We start from the raw sequence: 14,826 nt of genomic DNA on the forward strand, positions 1-14,826 counted from the left end.
TCATCTTCTGATACTTCAGTTTATAACTGAATTCAGTTACATATTATGACAATTTGTCATCCCTTTGGAGGATTTTTGTGGAATTCTTTGAGCACGCCACATAAGTCAAGGAAAGTCTGAAAAGTAGATTTTTCCGCCATACACCAGACATATGTGGAGATGTCTTCTAGAATTGTATTAGGAAAACTTAAGAGCATTTCTTCTGAAGCTCTTTGTTCTGCAGTTTATGTGGCTCTAGCCTTAAGATGGGCTAGTGTTAAGTAGTTGGGCTTGTGGACAAAGCCTGAAGATGCTTTTGTTTATTTGGGCTAATTGCTTGAATATATGTTTTTTCTTCCCGAACTGTAGAAGGTAATTTTCCTCCTACCTTTAATAAAGTACTAATAAAGAAATTGGAGACTAGGTGTGCCTTGACAAAAGTGAAACTTCATCAAGAGAGTAAAAATCTTTGTAAGATGGGGTTGCACAACCTTGTATTGCTATTTTGACTTCATCCCAGTCATAGTAAACTCCTGCTTGTGTCCTGGAAAAAACTATGTAGCATGAGAATTTTTAGCCTGGCTTTTATATTGTTGTTAGAAAGTAATTTGTTAAGATATTGATGATGACTATCTTGTAATTTGAACTTCCAGTATGGTAGGAATATTTCAAATATTGCCAAGTAGATAATTTTGTATATTGTCAAGTTTGCCTCTTGAGGAAAAATGGAACTAGTTTGTAAATTGTTATAACTCTTGGTTGTCAAATCTCATGGTTTTTATGGTAAAAGTTTTCACTTTTTTGTTTGTTTGTCCACTTGGTTGTCATTGTTTTTTTTTTCCTTTAGGAATGGACAAACAAAAACAAAAACAAAAACAAAAGTGAGAATTTTGCCATAAAAATCATGAGGTTTGACAACCAAGAGTTACAATAATTTACCAACTATGAAGAGCATTTTCACTTTTCCTTAAGTAACAAACTGACAATATACAAAATTATCTACTTGACAACATTTGGAATATTGCTACCGTACCATGAAGTTCCAATTATAAGATAACCATCATCAATGCCTTAACAAATTACTTTCTAACAACAATACAAAGACCAATAGATCAAAAATTTTCATGCTATGTAGTCTTTTCTATGACACAAGCAAGAGTTTACTATGACTGGGATGAAGTCAAAATAACAATACAAGGTTGTGCAACCCCATCTTACAAAGGCTTTTGCTATCTTGATGAAGCTTTCACTTCTGCTAGGGCACACCTAGACCCTAATTTTTTTATTAGTACTTTATTAAAGGCATGAGGAAAATTGCATACTTCTACCGTTCAGAAAGAAAAAACTTATGCTGAAGTGATTAATGCTGAGTTCGAAAAAGCAAGAGCATCTTCTTCAAGCCTGGTCCTGGTCCATAGGCCCAACTACTTAACATAAGGAGCCACAGAAATTGCGGAACAAAGAGTTTCAGAAGAAAGACTCTTAAGTTTTCCTAATACAATTCAAGAAGACACTTCCACCTATGCTCGGTGTATGGCAGAAAAATCTACTTTTCGGACTTTCCTTGACTTAGGTGACATGCTCAAAGAATTCCACAAAAATCCTCTAAAGGGAATGGCAATGGTCTATGAAGCTTAATTCAACTATAAATTGAAGTTCTAGAAGATGACTAAAGTTTGTGCAGACACAAAAATATGCCTGTAAATGCCAACTCCTTTACTCCTTCCGTCAAGCCAGCATTGACTTTAAGGACTGCGTACTACAAATAGTCAAAGGACGGCTTATCACGCCATTTACATTGATGGACTTCTACACAAACTATGGGTACACGACATAGACTCAGTAAAAGACTTTCCAAAGAAACTAGGGGACATTATAGCCCTAGCTTTAGAAGAAAAAGAAACCTTTGTAATATATACATTTGACAGTTCGCTTCATAATGGATAACTCTAAAAATCTAATATTCGATTAAAATGGATATCCATGAATTTAATGGACTTCACTAAGAACTTGAAGACTATTCCTCTAATCCAAATATTGAGTGAGATGTACTCCCAACACTAGAAGATTAATTTAAACATTGTCGAACTTCAATCCAAGGAAGCAATTGGTTGTGGGATAAAACCGTTGATCTAGATAATTACTTACTCGTTGGAGAAACTTACACAGGAAAAATCTATGGGCCACGAGATATGGGCACTAGATTTTTTCCTTTACTTTTACCACTTAACATATCGCGCTCTTTCAACATTATTAGAAAAAGTCAGAGCGACTAGCAAACAAGAGTTTGGTAAGTTCAACTTTATCTACTCGTGCTTATAGAGCAGTCCTAAATCGAGTCAGAACCAACAACTCCATTCATGCTACTAGCTCTAGAGCACACCATCATTAGATTTAGTCGGTGAACAAAACTTAGACAGCATGATGGAACCCTAGCAAACAGAAGAACAGATGTCAGCTATGACATCAACCTTCACTAAAAAATGTAAGCCATGATGCCATAAAACAACCACTCAAGTATTTTTTTCACTATCCTCTCTATTAAGTAAAGACAACTCACCTCCACTACTTTCAGCTCTCTCCTTTAAGCTCCACTAGTGAAGATAGCTCACCTTCACTACTCTCAGCTCCTTTATTCTCCACTACAGCTCAACCCTTCTTTTCTTCTCCACGAAGCAATCTCCTCTCCTCTCCTCTATAAAAGCCCCCTTCCAACCTCAAGAGAACAAGCAAGAAGTAGTAGATGCGTAAGTGTTCAAGTATTTTAGCAAGCAAGCGCTCAGTGTAATTCCTAAGTTTTTTGTAAACAATGTAATGTAATATAAGTTCTATTGCAATTTCCTTTCATGCAAGTAATGTAAGCTCATTTCTTTCCTTGTCCAAGTATGGTTTGTAATGCTTAAAGTTTTCTACATATCAATAAAGGCCTTTCTTATGATGAACTAATCCTTTACTTGGTCATAGAAGGCTCTGCCTTGTTCCTTGGAAAAAAGTTCTCCTCAGTCTTTTCTAAGTAACTTTGTTGTGAACAGTAAATATACGGGGGTACAGACTCATCGACCGAGTAAGTCCTGCCAAGCTAAGTATGGAAGGCGTTCAGCCGGAAAATCCTGAATATAGCCAGGACAACGATTTGAATGTGAGACCCTATTAGGCTCCCCGGAGAATAATAACCTAGTACCACAAGGTATCCCTTCTACTACCTAGTTTTCCAATAGACCTACACCCAAAACCAACCCAAATTGACTCTTCCTCCTTAGTCCTAATTCCTTAGTCCTACCTTCCTTAGTCCTTACCTGCTCCTTAGTCCTCCTTCCAAATTAGTCCTTACCTTCTCTTGCTTAGTCTTTATCTAAAATTCAACTAATTTTAGTTGAACCAATGTTACAAAATCATCTAATTTTAGTTGAAACAATGTTGACCCAATTTCAATATGAAATTAAACTAGTTTAGATAGTTGAAACAATGTTTAACTAAAGAATGAGTCTAAAGATAAAATTTATCTTTAGGCTTAGGAAGTAGATAAAGATATTGTTGATAATAATGTCTTTAGTTTAACTAGTCTAGATAAAGATAGTCTTTTAGATAATGTCATTTTAGCACTTGTGCTAAAAGATAATATCTTTAGTTGGCATTTAGATAATGTCTTTTAGTTGACTTCTTTCATTTCTCTCGGTCAATCTGATTAAAACCACCAACACTCCATTAGTTAGTACCCAATTTGGTGATCAAAAACTTTCTTGCAATAAATTTGTTAAGAATGTTTAACTTCGCTTCTATACAAATTGTGGCACATTTATTCCTCCAATTTTACTTTTTGAATTATGGGTCAGGCTACTGTTGAATAAGAATATCCACTTTATCTTAGGACTCAATTTCTTATTGGCTCCTAATAGAGAATTATTACTCACTAAAGACTATGCATTCTTTCTTTCTACTCAAGTAATTACTCCTAATCTCTCCGAATATCCATTGGAGCTTAGTGCTAATAAGTGTGGTGAAACCCCTCCAACACAAACGCAAAATCCAACTACCCCAAACTATCCTTGTAAACATAACAGCTCTTGTAAACAAGGTCCTAGTCAATAAGTAAACTAGGTTTACTTGGCTATGGCAGCCCTAAGGATCTTTTAGAGGAATTTTTAGACAAAGACAATAAGGTTCCTCCGGATTTTGTAAATCCCACTTATTAAATTGGGTCGAAACTCAAAAAAAATCTGAACTCTTTAATATTGGAAATCATAGGAGAAAATCCCACTAAATATTGGGAAAAAGACATGATTTATTGTAAATTAAACATTATTAATTCCAATTTCACTATCAAAGCATAAGATTTAAAATATACTAATTGGAAAAGAGAAGAATGTAAAATGCATATCAATCAATTAATAAATCTTGGTGCCATACAACGGTCTGAATCTAGACATAGAAGTCTTGCTTTTATTGTAAATAAAGGAGCAGAATAAAAGAGAGGACAATCTAGAATGATGTTTAGCTATAAATGTCTAAATGACAATTGTCATATAGTCATAAAATACCAGATAAAGACCAACTTCTTAATAAAATTTAGAATTCAAAATGGTATTCTAAATTTGATATGAAATTTGGATTTTTGCAAGTTAAAATGCATCCAGACTCTATATAATGGACTGTATTCTTATTAGGGGTGGCAATTTTTGACCCGACACGAAAACACGACCCGAACCGAACACGAAAAAATCAGGTTAGGGTTGGGTAGTTTCGGGTTCGGGTCGAAATCGGGTCGACCCAATTAATAAACAGGTCGGGTTCGGGTCAACCTGAAATGACCCAATTATAACCCGCGAACCCGTTTATAATTATAAATTTAAACTAAAATTACAAATTTAAAAAAGTTAAAAATCCTAAACATAGAGATATGCTATTGATAGCAATGTTGCTATGATTTATCATTTATGATATGGATTTTTAATTTACGTAGATAAATGTTATTTTTAATTTAATATACAAAATTTCTTTATTGAATTCAGGTCATGTTCGGGTCAAACGGGTCAAATGGGTCAAACGGGTTAAACGGGTCAAACGGGTCGGGTTCGGGTCAAGTGAAAATAAACAGATCAGGTTCAGGTTGAATAGTTTGACCCGAATTCATAATCAGGTCGGATTCAGGTTGTCATTTTCCAACCCGCCAACCTGCCAACCCGAATCCGTCAACCCGAACCCGAACCGAATTGCCACCCTTAATTCTCATGTCCTGATGGGCACTTTGAATGACTAGTAATGTCGTAGGGCACTTTGAATGACTAGTAATGTCATTTGAACTTAAGGTAGCTCTCTAAATTTTCAAAGAAAGATGAATGATATATTTAGAGGGATACCCGCTTTTACTTATTATACATACATGATGTATTAGTTTTCTCCAAAATCAAGGAAAAACATTATGCACACCTTCACATAGTTTTTAATTTAGTCGATAAACAAGGTTTGATAGCTTCTAGGAAAAAGATGAAACTAGCCACCAACCACATAGATTTTCTTGGAATAGAAATTGGACAAGGAAAAATTTCTCTTCAATCTCATATATCCACAAAGATACTGAAATTTTCTGATAAGATGGAAGATATAAAAACTCTTCGATCATTTCTAGGACTTCTAAATTATGCAAGACCGTATTTAAAAGATATTGAAAAAAATAGTGGTCCTCAATTGGACAAAGATATTTTAAATATAGATATGATAAAACAGATTAAATCTATGATTAACAAACTTCCAATACTTACCCTACCTCTATATTCTGACTATCTAGTAATTGAAATCAGGATGGAGAGGAGCATTATTTAGAAATTTTTTTAAATATGATCCTAAAAATTTGGAATCCTTCTTTAGATATGCATTAAGAAAATACAAAGAGAAAGATACTTCCGTAGACTATGAAATTTTAGCAGGGATATATTATTTAGAAACTTTCATGCTCTTTATATACAACAAAGCATAAATTTCAATAAGAACTGATTGTGAAACCATTGTGAAGTATGGTGGTAGAAGGAATTAGAAAAGGACTTTTAGCCCAAAGATGGATTAAACTTTTCAATTATACTATTATTAGAGGCATGAAAATTCAATGAGAACATATTAAAGGATCTGACAACTCTCTAGCCGATAAACTTTCAAGATTATAATCTAATCTCATTTTCTTTTTACAACAAGATAAAGCGAACAAGAAGAAATACTTGAGGTTTAACTTTGGAAAAGCAAAAGAAAGTCAAAACTTTTACTTCTCTGAAAGCTATGAGGTTTGACAACCAGGAACTTCAATAGTTTTATAAAGAACAATTTCACTTTGATCTAAGATCAGGATTGGGTGAGATATAATAATGTCTTATTGACAATATATGGAATATACTCACTTCACCGAGGGTAGTCAATTCCAAAATGGCTGTCATCAATGCTTTGACAAGCTATTTATTAACTATAGTACAAAAACCTTTAGGCAAGATGTTCTTATGCTATGCAGTTTATTCTGGACCACAACAAGGTGTTTATGACACTTGGGAAGAAACAAAACTTGCAATCCAAAATTTAACGAATCCATCCTACAAAGGATTCTATAATTTGGAAGAAGCATTTAAAATTGTTAGGGCTCATTATGGACCTAATTTTTTACTTCTCTTACAACAAGACCTTAGCAAGACTTTTCCTTCAAGGATCTTCTAAGTCCAAAACCTCATTTCTTTCAGAATATGTTGAACTAGACCAAGGAAATATCTAGGGAATATATGAGTTTAAGCAAAACTTAAGCTAGATAGCAAGAAACTGCTACTAGTCAAGTGGCTCTTAAAGCGATTAGCAATAAAGTCGACGATTCTTCTTCAGAACAATTTCTAATACTTTCTGAATTTCTAAAGCTTGTACATAAGGAGAGATTCAAGACATTTCTGACATATTCGTTTATTATAACACAATACTCGAAGAAGATGCTAGCATTCTTTTCCACAATGCAACACTTTCTTTGCACAAATGAGTGTCCCTATCAAATCCTATACTCTATATTGAAGGCTAATATCCTCTATGAAGACTTCCACACAATATAGTATAAAGATATGATTATTACTCCCTTAACTTTAATAGATTACAACCTGCTCAATATGCTATGGATTATAGACTTAGAGATGCTAGAACATTTTTCGGCAATGTTAGAAATAACAACAAAGGTTGCGTTGGAAAAATTAATGATGCCAATTCTCTTACATATTGATAGTACGCCTACAGAATGGTTAAACACCAAAATAGAACTAGCAAAACACTTGATTAGACTTCAAATTGAAGGTCTAATTAAAGACGATGAGACAACTTATAATAAGTCAGATCAAGATACTAATTGAATTTCTTTAATCCCATTAGAAAAGCAACTTCGACACTGGAGCAGTTGTCCAAGAAAGTACATGGGGATGGGATAATATGGTTGACTCACAAGATTTTCTAGTGCTGTAAATGAGCCAAATGCTTGTGAACAAGCTTGGTGTTTGACTTGTTAAGAACTTGTTTATGTTCATTCAATATATATGAGATCAATTAAATGAACATCTTAAACAACTCATTTAATTAAATGAATAAGCTTGAACACATATGTGTTCAGCTCGTTAAAGTTCGTGAATCATGTTCATCAATAAAACTCTTGTCAACTTACTAAATAAATAAATAAAATTTTAAAATGATGTATTATCAAGCTCAATAACTAGTCAAATAAGCTTAAAATGTAAAAATTTCAACAATCAAATAAGCTTAAATTTAGAGCTCAATAACATCTAAACGAACCAAACTCAAGCTAAGCCCAAGCTCATACAAAAGAAACCAAGCCAAACTTAAACAATCATTTTAACAACTTGGTTCATTTTAGGTTGGGCTTGGTTTTGCTCAGTTACCTTACTGACAAGCTTGAATACCATAAAGCTTGACTCGGCTCGACTGACTTGTTTATAGCCCTAAGATTTTCTCTTAGTGGGAGAAACCAATGCAGAAAAAATTTACTAGCCAAAATAAATGGGAGTCCCATTTTTTTCCTTTTCCAATTATAATTGAACACATCATTTTAGTCTAATATTACAAAAAAACAACAAGCGAAATGGGAGAAGAAACACTCACTATTGTTTACCATAACTTCTACGTCAGTCATGACGTTTACATCTTATGAAGAAAAGAACTTTGATAATGTAGCAGAGGACTAATGGTGGACCCAAGATTTCCTAACTTACTTTTCTTTTATGTCTTATCAATGTACTCAGGTTGAGTCAGCCTACTTTATCTTTTAGTTATGCAATTTTAATAACTCCTGAAGTTCGAAGGCTTGTAAACCTCTATATAAGGACCATCTATGCCCAAGACTAAGGGAGGAGCGCAAGAAGAAGATGTATCAAAGAATAAGTGTATCAGAAGGGCCCTCTACACATCACTTTGTAGCAAGCACACCTATTCCTTCTGATACAGCTTCTTCTTCTTGCGTTCCTCCCATAGTTTTGGACATAGAGGGTCCTTATATAGAGGTTTGCAAGCCTTCGGATTTCAGGAGTTATTAAAATTGCATAACCAAAAGATAAAGTAGACTGACTCAACCTGAGTTACATTGATAAGACATAAAAGAAAAGTTAAGGAATCTTGGGTCCACCATTAGTTCTCTGCTGCATTATCAAGGTTCTTTTCTTCAGTGGATGTAAACATCATGGTTGACGTAGAAGTTATGGTAGACAATGATGAGTGTTTCTTCTCCCATTCCGCTTGTCGTTTTTTGTAATATTGGATTAAAGTGATGTGTTCAGTTATAATTGGAAAAGAAAAAAAATGGGACTCCCATTTCTCTTGGCTAGTAATTTTTTTTTGTATTGGTTTCATCTGCTAGGAAAAAATCTTGTGAGTCTACCATATTATCCCATCCCCATGTGCTTCCTTGGACAGTTGCTCTCTAGTGTCGAAGTTGTTTTTCTAATGGGATTAAAGAAATCCAATTAGTATCTTGATCAAACTTATAAGTCGTCTATTCTGGAAATTCATAATCTTTAATTAGACCTTCAATTTGAAGTCTAATCAAGTGTTTTATTGGTTCTACTTTGGTGTTTAACCATTCTGGAGGGGTGCTATTAATATGTAAGAGAATTGACGTCATTAATTTTTCCAACGCAGCCTTTGTTTTTCTTTCTAACATTGCTGGAAAATGTTCTGGTGTCTCTAGGTTTGTAAGTCATAGCATATTGAGCAGGTTGTAATCTATTAAAGTTAAGGAAGTAATAATCATGTCTTTATAATCTATTGTGTGGAAGTCTTCATAGAGGATATTAGCCTTCCGTATAGAGTATAGGATTTGATAGGACACTCATTTGTGCAAAGAGCTGGAGTGGTGCATTGTGGATAAGTATGCTAGTATCTTCGTCGATAACTGTATTCTGTGTAATAATAAACAGATATGCCAGAAATGTCTTGATCTCTCCTTTATGTACGAGCTCTAGAAATTTAGAAGTATTAGCAATTGTTCTAAAGAAGAATTGTTGGCTTTATTGTTAATAGCTGTAAGAGCCAGTTGACTAGTAGCCGTTTCTTGCTACCTAGCTTGAATTTTGCTTAAGTTCCATATATTCTCTGGATATTTCTTTGGTCTTCAAAAGAAATGAGGTTTTGGACTTAAAAGGTCCTTGAAGGATAAGTCTTGCCAAGGTCTTGTTGTAAGAGAAGTATTGGTGAAAACATTAGGTCCACAACAAGCCCTAACAATTTCAAATTCTTCTATTAGATTATAGAATCCTCTGTAGGATGGGTTCGTTAAGTTTTGAATTGCAAGTTTTGTTTCTGCCCAAGTGTCATAAACACCTTGTTGTGGTCCAAAATAAATTGCATATCATAAGAACTTCTTGCTTGCAGGTTTTTGTACTGTAGTTAATAAATAGTTTGTCAAGGCATTGATGATAGCTATTTTAGAATTGGCTACCCTTGGTGAAGTGAGTATATTCTATATATTGTCATTAAGACATTGTTGGATCTCATCCTGATCTTTGATTAAAGTGAAATTGATTTTCTTCTTTATATATTGCCAAACCTCAGTTTTTAGAGAAGTAAAAGTTTTGACTTTCTTTTGCTTTTCCATAGTTAAACCCCAAGTATTTCTTCTTGTTTGCTTTATCTTGCTGTAAAAAGAAAATGGGATTTATATAATAATCTTGAAAGTTTATTAGCTACAGAGTTGTCAAATCCTTTAATATGTTCTCATTGAATTTTCAGGCCTCTATTAATAGTACAATCGGATAACTTAATCCATCTTTTGGTTAAAAGCCCCTTTCTAGTTCCCTTTACCACCATACTTCGCTATGGCTTCACAGTCTATTCTTATTGTAATTTCTGCTTTGTTGCATATAAAGAGCATGAAAGCTTCTAAATAATACATCACTACTAAAATTTCATAGTCCATGGAAGTCTTTGTATTTTCCTTATGCATATCTATAGATGGATTCCGAATTTTTAGGATTATATTTAGAAATTTTTCTAGATAATGTTCCTTCCCATCCTGATTCTCAGTTATCTATTTCAATTACTAGGTAATCAAAATCTAGAGGTAGGGTAAATACTGGGAGTTTGTTAACCATATATTTAATCTGTTTTATCAGATTTATATATAAAATATCTGTCTAGTTGTTTGTTATACAGAAGACTACTAATTTTTTCAATATCTTTTAAATATGGTCTTTGCATAATTTAGAAGTCTTAGAACTGATGGAAGGGTTTTTATATCCCATCTTATCAGGAAATTTCAGTATCTTTGTAGATATGAGATTGGAGAGAAAATTTTCCTTTTCAGTTTCTGTCCTAGAAAATCTGTGGTTGGTAGCTAGATTCATCTTGTTCCTATAAACTATCAATCCTTGTTTATAAATTAAAAACCATGTGAAGATGTGCAGAATGTTCTTTGATTTTGGAGAAAACTAACACATCATCTATGTATACACAAGTTAAAGAGGATATCCCTCTAAATATATCATTTATCTTTCTTTGCAAAATTTGTAGAGCTACCTTAAGTCCAAATGAAGGACAAGAGAATGCAATCCATTCTATAGAGTCTGGTTGTGTTTTAACTTGTCAAAATCCAGATTTCATATCAAATTTAGAATCCCATTTTGAATTCTGAATTTTGTTAAGTTGGTCTTTATATGGTATTTTATAACCGTCTTCATGGCAATTATTATTTAGACGTTTATAGTTAAACATCATTCTAGACTGACCTCTTTTTTGTTCTTCTCCTTTATTTACAATAAAATCATTAATTCTATATCTAGATCCAAACCGTCGTATGTCGTCAAGATTTATATATTGATTGATATGCATTTTGCATTTTTCCCCCAATTAGTCTATTTTAAATCTTGCTCTTTGATAGTGAGATCAGGATTAATAATGTTTAATTTACAATAAATCATGTCTTTTTCCCAATATCTATGATTTCCTGTCTAGAGGTTAAGGAGTCCAGAATGTTTTGAGTTTTTGATTAGATTTAATAAGTGGGATTTATAATGTCCTGTGGAACCTCATTGTCTTGGTCTTAAAATTCCTCTAAAAGATCCTTAGGGCTGTTATAACCAAATAAACCTAGTTTTTCTGTTGACTAGGACATTGTTTACAAGATCCTTCATGTTTACAGGAATAGTTTTGGGTAGTTGGATGGGTTTCACCACACTTACTAGCGCTAATCTCTAATGGATGTTCGGAGAGAATAGGGGCAATTACTAGAGTAAAAAGAAAGACCACATAGTCTTTAGTAAGTAATAATGTTTATGGGGGCAGTGGCCTTGAGAAAGTAAAATTGGAGCACTAAATGTGTCACAATTTGTATAGAAGCGGAGTTGAACATTTTGACAAATTTATTGCAAGAAAGTTTTGGTCATCAAATTGGGTACCAAGTAATGGAGTGTCGGTGGATTTAATTAGATTGGTTGGTAGAAATGAAAGAAGAAGTGCTTCATCAATAGTTGAGTTTGTTGCTCCATGGTCTATAAGGGCACGCAGAGTGAGTTCATAAGTCGGGGGCTAGCGATATTGGGGGTGAACGTTATCATCTTTTGCTCCAATGTAGAGTGAATTCATCTCAACGTGGGACCGGTGACAAGGGACATTTGGCATGAATATTCAAATGTAGAGTGAGGTCATGTCCTTGAATATTCTTGGTGCATTGGACTCATATATCTTGAAATCCAATTTCAATATGAAATTAATCATATCTAAACTAGTTTAATTTTAATATTCAAGGTGAACTGGACTTGGATATCGGTCTTTGGCAATCTCATCTTCTGTGTTGAAGAGGGAGCAATGTGAGGAGAGAGAAGGGGACATTGGGAGAGAGAAGTTTTAAAATATATATAAATTTACTTAAAGCAGGTTGACTGTGTCATAATCAGCTTCCTATCCATATCTGTCATTTTCATTTTGTTCGAGCATCCAAGATTAAACACTTTAAACATCTTGTATATCTTGAGTATGCAAATGCAACATGCAATGTGGTTCGCATTTTATCAAAAGCTTTTCAATTTTCCTAAATCCTGAAGATCGATGGTCATAAGATTGATTTTGAGGAAAAACACACTATAAGTCAACTGAGTCCTAATGTATAACTGTTGGAATAAGTCAGTGAATTAGAGGGAAAACACACTAAGTCAATTGAGGCTGAGCATGTAACTTATCTCAAGCTCAGTAGGGGTCATTCATCATTGCAAATCCAACCAATTGGTGAGACTACTCATTTGGTTCTACATGATGGAGTTGTTGCAAGTTGTGACCCTAATCTTTTTCCCAAGGAAAATTGGTGACCCTCTTCGTCCAAGTGAATATAATCTTCTATGTTATCACTCCATCCTCCAAAGTGTTTTGCCAGCTTGGTTTGTTTACAAGGAAAGAGAAAGTAGAAGGGTGAGACAGAGTGGAAGGATCATAAAATTGTATATATATCATGGACCATATACATATTTGTGTTGTTTTCCTTCTGCCCTCTCCTTCCCATTCCTATCTCCTCTTAGCTTAGGTATCCATCCAAGTAGAGCAAGCCTCAAGGTTTATAACAAAAATGAACTAAAGGATATGATATTTGACAATCAGAACTATGAGACATTCAATTCACGTGACTCTATGAAAAATGACCTATGTCACTAAGATAGCAAGAGAACACTAGTTTCAAGGGCATGCCATCTTGAACTTGGTCTGTGAAGCCTTTGGTCAGACAATGAACTGTCCTGAAACAACTGCTTTTAATTTCTTTTTGGTGTCATCCAGAGGCAGAAACCATTGGTCAAACACTGAAGCTTAGATACTGAACTATCCTAGACCAACAACTCTTAATTCCCTTTCAATGAAAACCTTTCTCTTTCATAGAGTAGCAACCCCAAGCTGGCTGTGACAGTCAAAATTGGCAAAGGTTGGATATAAATTATATAACCAAGAATATCAAAGGATTAGATATCCCAAACAGCCAGAATTACTCAAAGAACAACAGGAGAATGTTTTTGGAATCAAGGGGATCACAAGGTTGACGGACTTGTGGACACATGGTCTAGCAATCAAGTTTAGCTAAGAGTAATATTCACAGATTTATTTTCTTGTTTTCAAATGACTTTTGCTCAAGAGGTTAGAAAATGGTGTTAAAGCATTGGAATTCTTGAAGTTTGATAATGAATAGCAGATATTGAGCGAGAAGATGTTATATATTAGGCATATGAATAAAGAATAATAGATATGTCATTGATTTACTTGATAAATCAATTTTTGTTGTTGTCATATTGGTTATCCATGAATTACTAAATTTGACATGCATCTATACTAAATGTATTACTCTTTCATAGGTTTTGAGATATGGGAGTTCACATAATTGTTCATCCACCAAATTGTTTTAACTCAATTAGTTTCCTTTATTGTATCTATTTTTCTGTCTCAGAAACGTTTTTATTGGTGCTTGGTTCCCTAAGAAAACCATCCCAATGAATTCTCTCGTTAGCAAATTCTTGTATATCTTCTAGAAATTATGCATAGATGTTTATGTTTAGTGCTTTGGATCTTTAACTGAATATTCAAATGATGCTAATATTTGTAGGAAGATGTACCAGAAGAAATATCAGGTTTGATTTCTCAGTTTTTGTCCTCATTACCGAAGCTTACTAAGAAGATCAAAGATGAGCCTATTCCAGAGCACATTCAGAGATTGTTTGACGAAGCAACCGATGACCATCAACACCATCACCACCATCACCATGATCATATATACCATGATCATATATATGGTGTTGATCAGGGATGGGGTATGTGATTCTTAGTATAGAAACTGTCACTGTGATTCCCACATAATTGCCCTTTTTAAAGTTTCTTTGTGTCTTATTTGGTAGACTGCAGTCTTCTCATTTTCCCTGCAGTTATTCGAAGTTTTCTTTTGGTTGAGATGCCTCCACCTTGTGGAGCAATTTCCGCTTGTTTCTATTACTAACACCACTAGTAGTGAACTAATGGGCCTAGAAATTGTGTTGGAAGTTGCAAGTTTTTCATTTTCCTTCTTTTTTCTCCTCTTGTTATTTTAAATCATCAATGTGGATCTTCTATTTGGATGAAAAAGACTGCTGATTACCTTATCCCTTGGACATAAAATAAAGTGACAATTGTTGTTATCGATATTCATTGGTTGGTCGATAAGATGAACAATGGAATATCGTAGGAGGTTGTCAGTGGATCGAGATGATTTTGTGAGCAAACAAACAAGGAAGAAAAATATGAGGAAGATAATTTAATATTTTTTTTCTATTTTCCTCCAGATGATAAATAGGAGGAAAAGATGTAAGCTAGGTGCTTTATACTAGGTGGGTG

General features: G+C 34.0%; 1 long non-coding RNA gene across 1 annotated transcript; it reads left to right on the top strand.

The window, feature by feature from the left end:
• The first annotated feature begins 2,539 nt into the window (after positions 1–2,539).
• LOC122028561 lies at positions 2,540–14,594 on the top strand. The gene is made up of 2 exons (XR_006124860.1): positions 2,540–2,763; positions 14,066–14,594. It is a non-coding gene; the product is annotated as an uncharacterized LOC122028561 (long non-coding RNA).
• The last annotated feature ends 232 nt before the right edge of the window (positions 14,595–14,826 follow it).

This window comes from Zingiber officinale, chromosome 10B, assembly GCF_018446385.1.
Source record: "Zingiber officinale cultivar Zhangliang chromosome 10B, Zo_v1.1, whole genome shotgun sequence".
Taxonomy (NCBI): domain Eukaryota; kingdom Viridiplantae; phylum Streptophyta; class Magnoliopsida; order Zingiberales; family Zingiberaceae; genus Zingiber; species Zingiber officinale.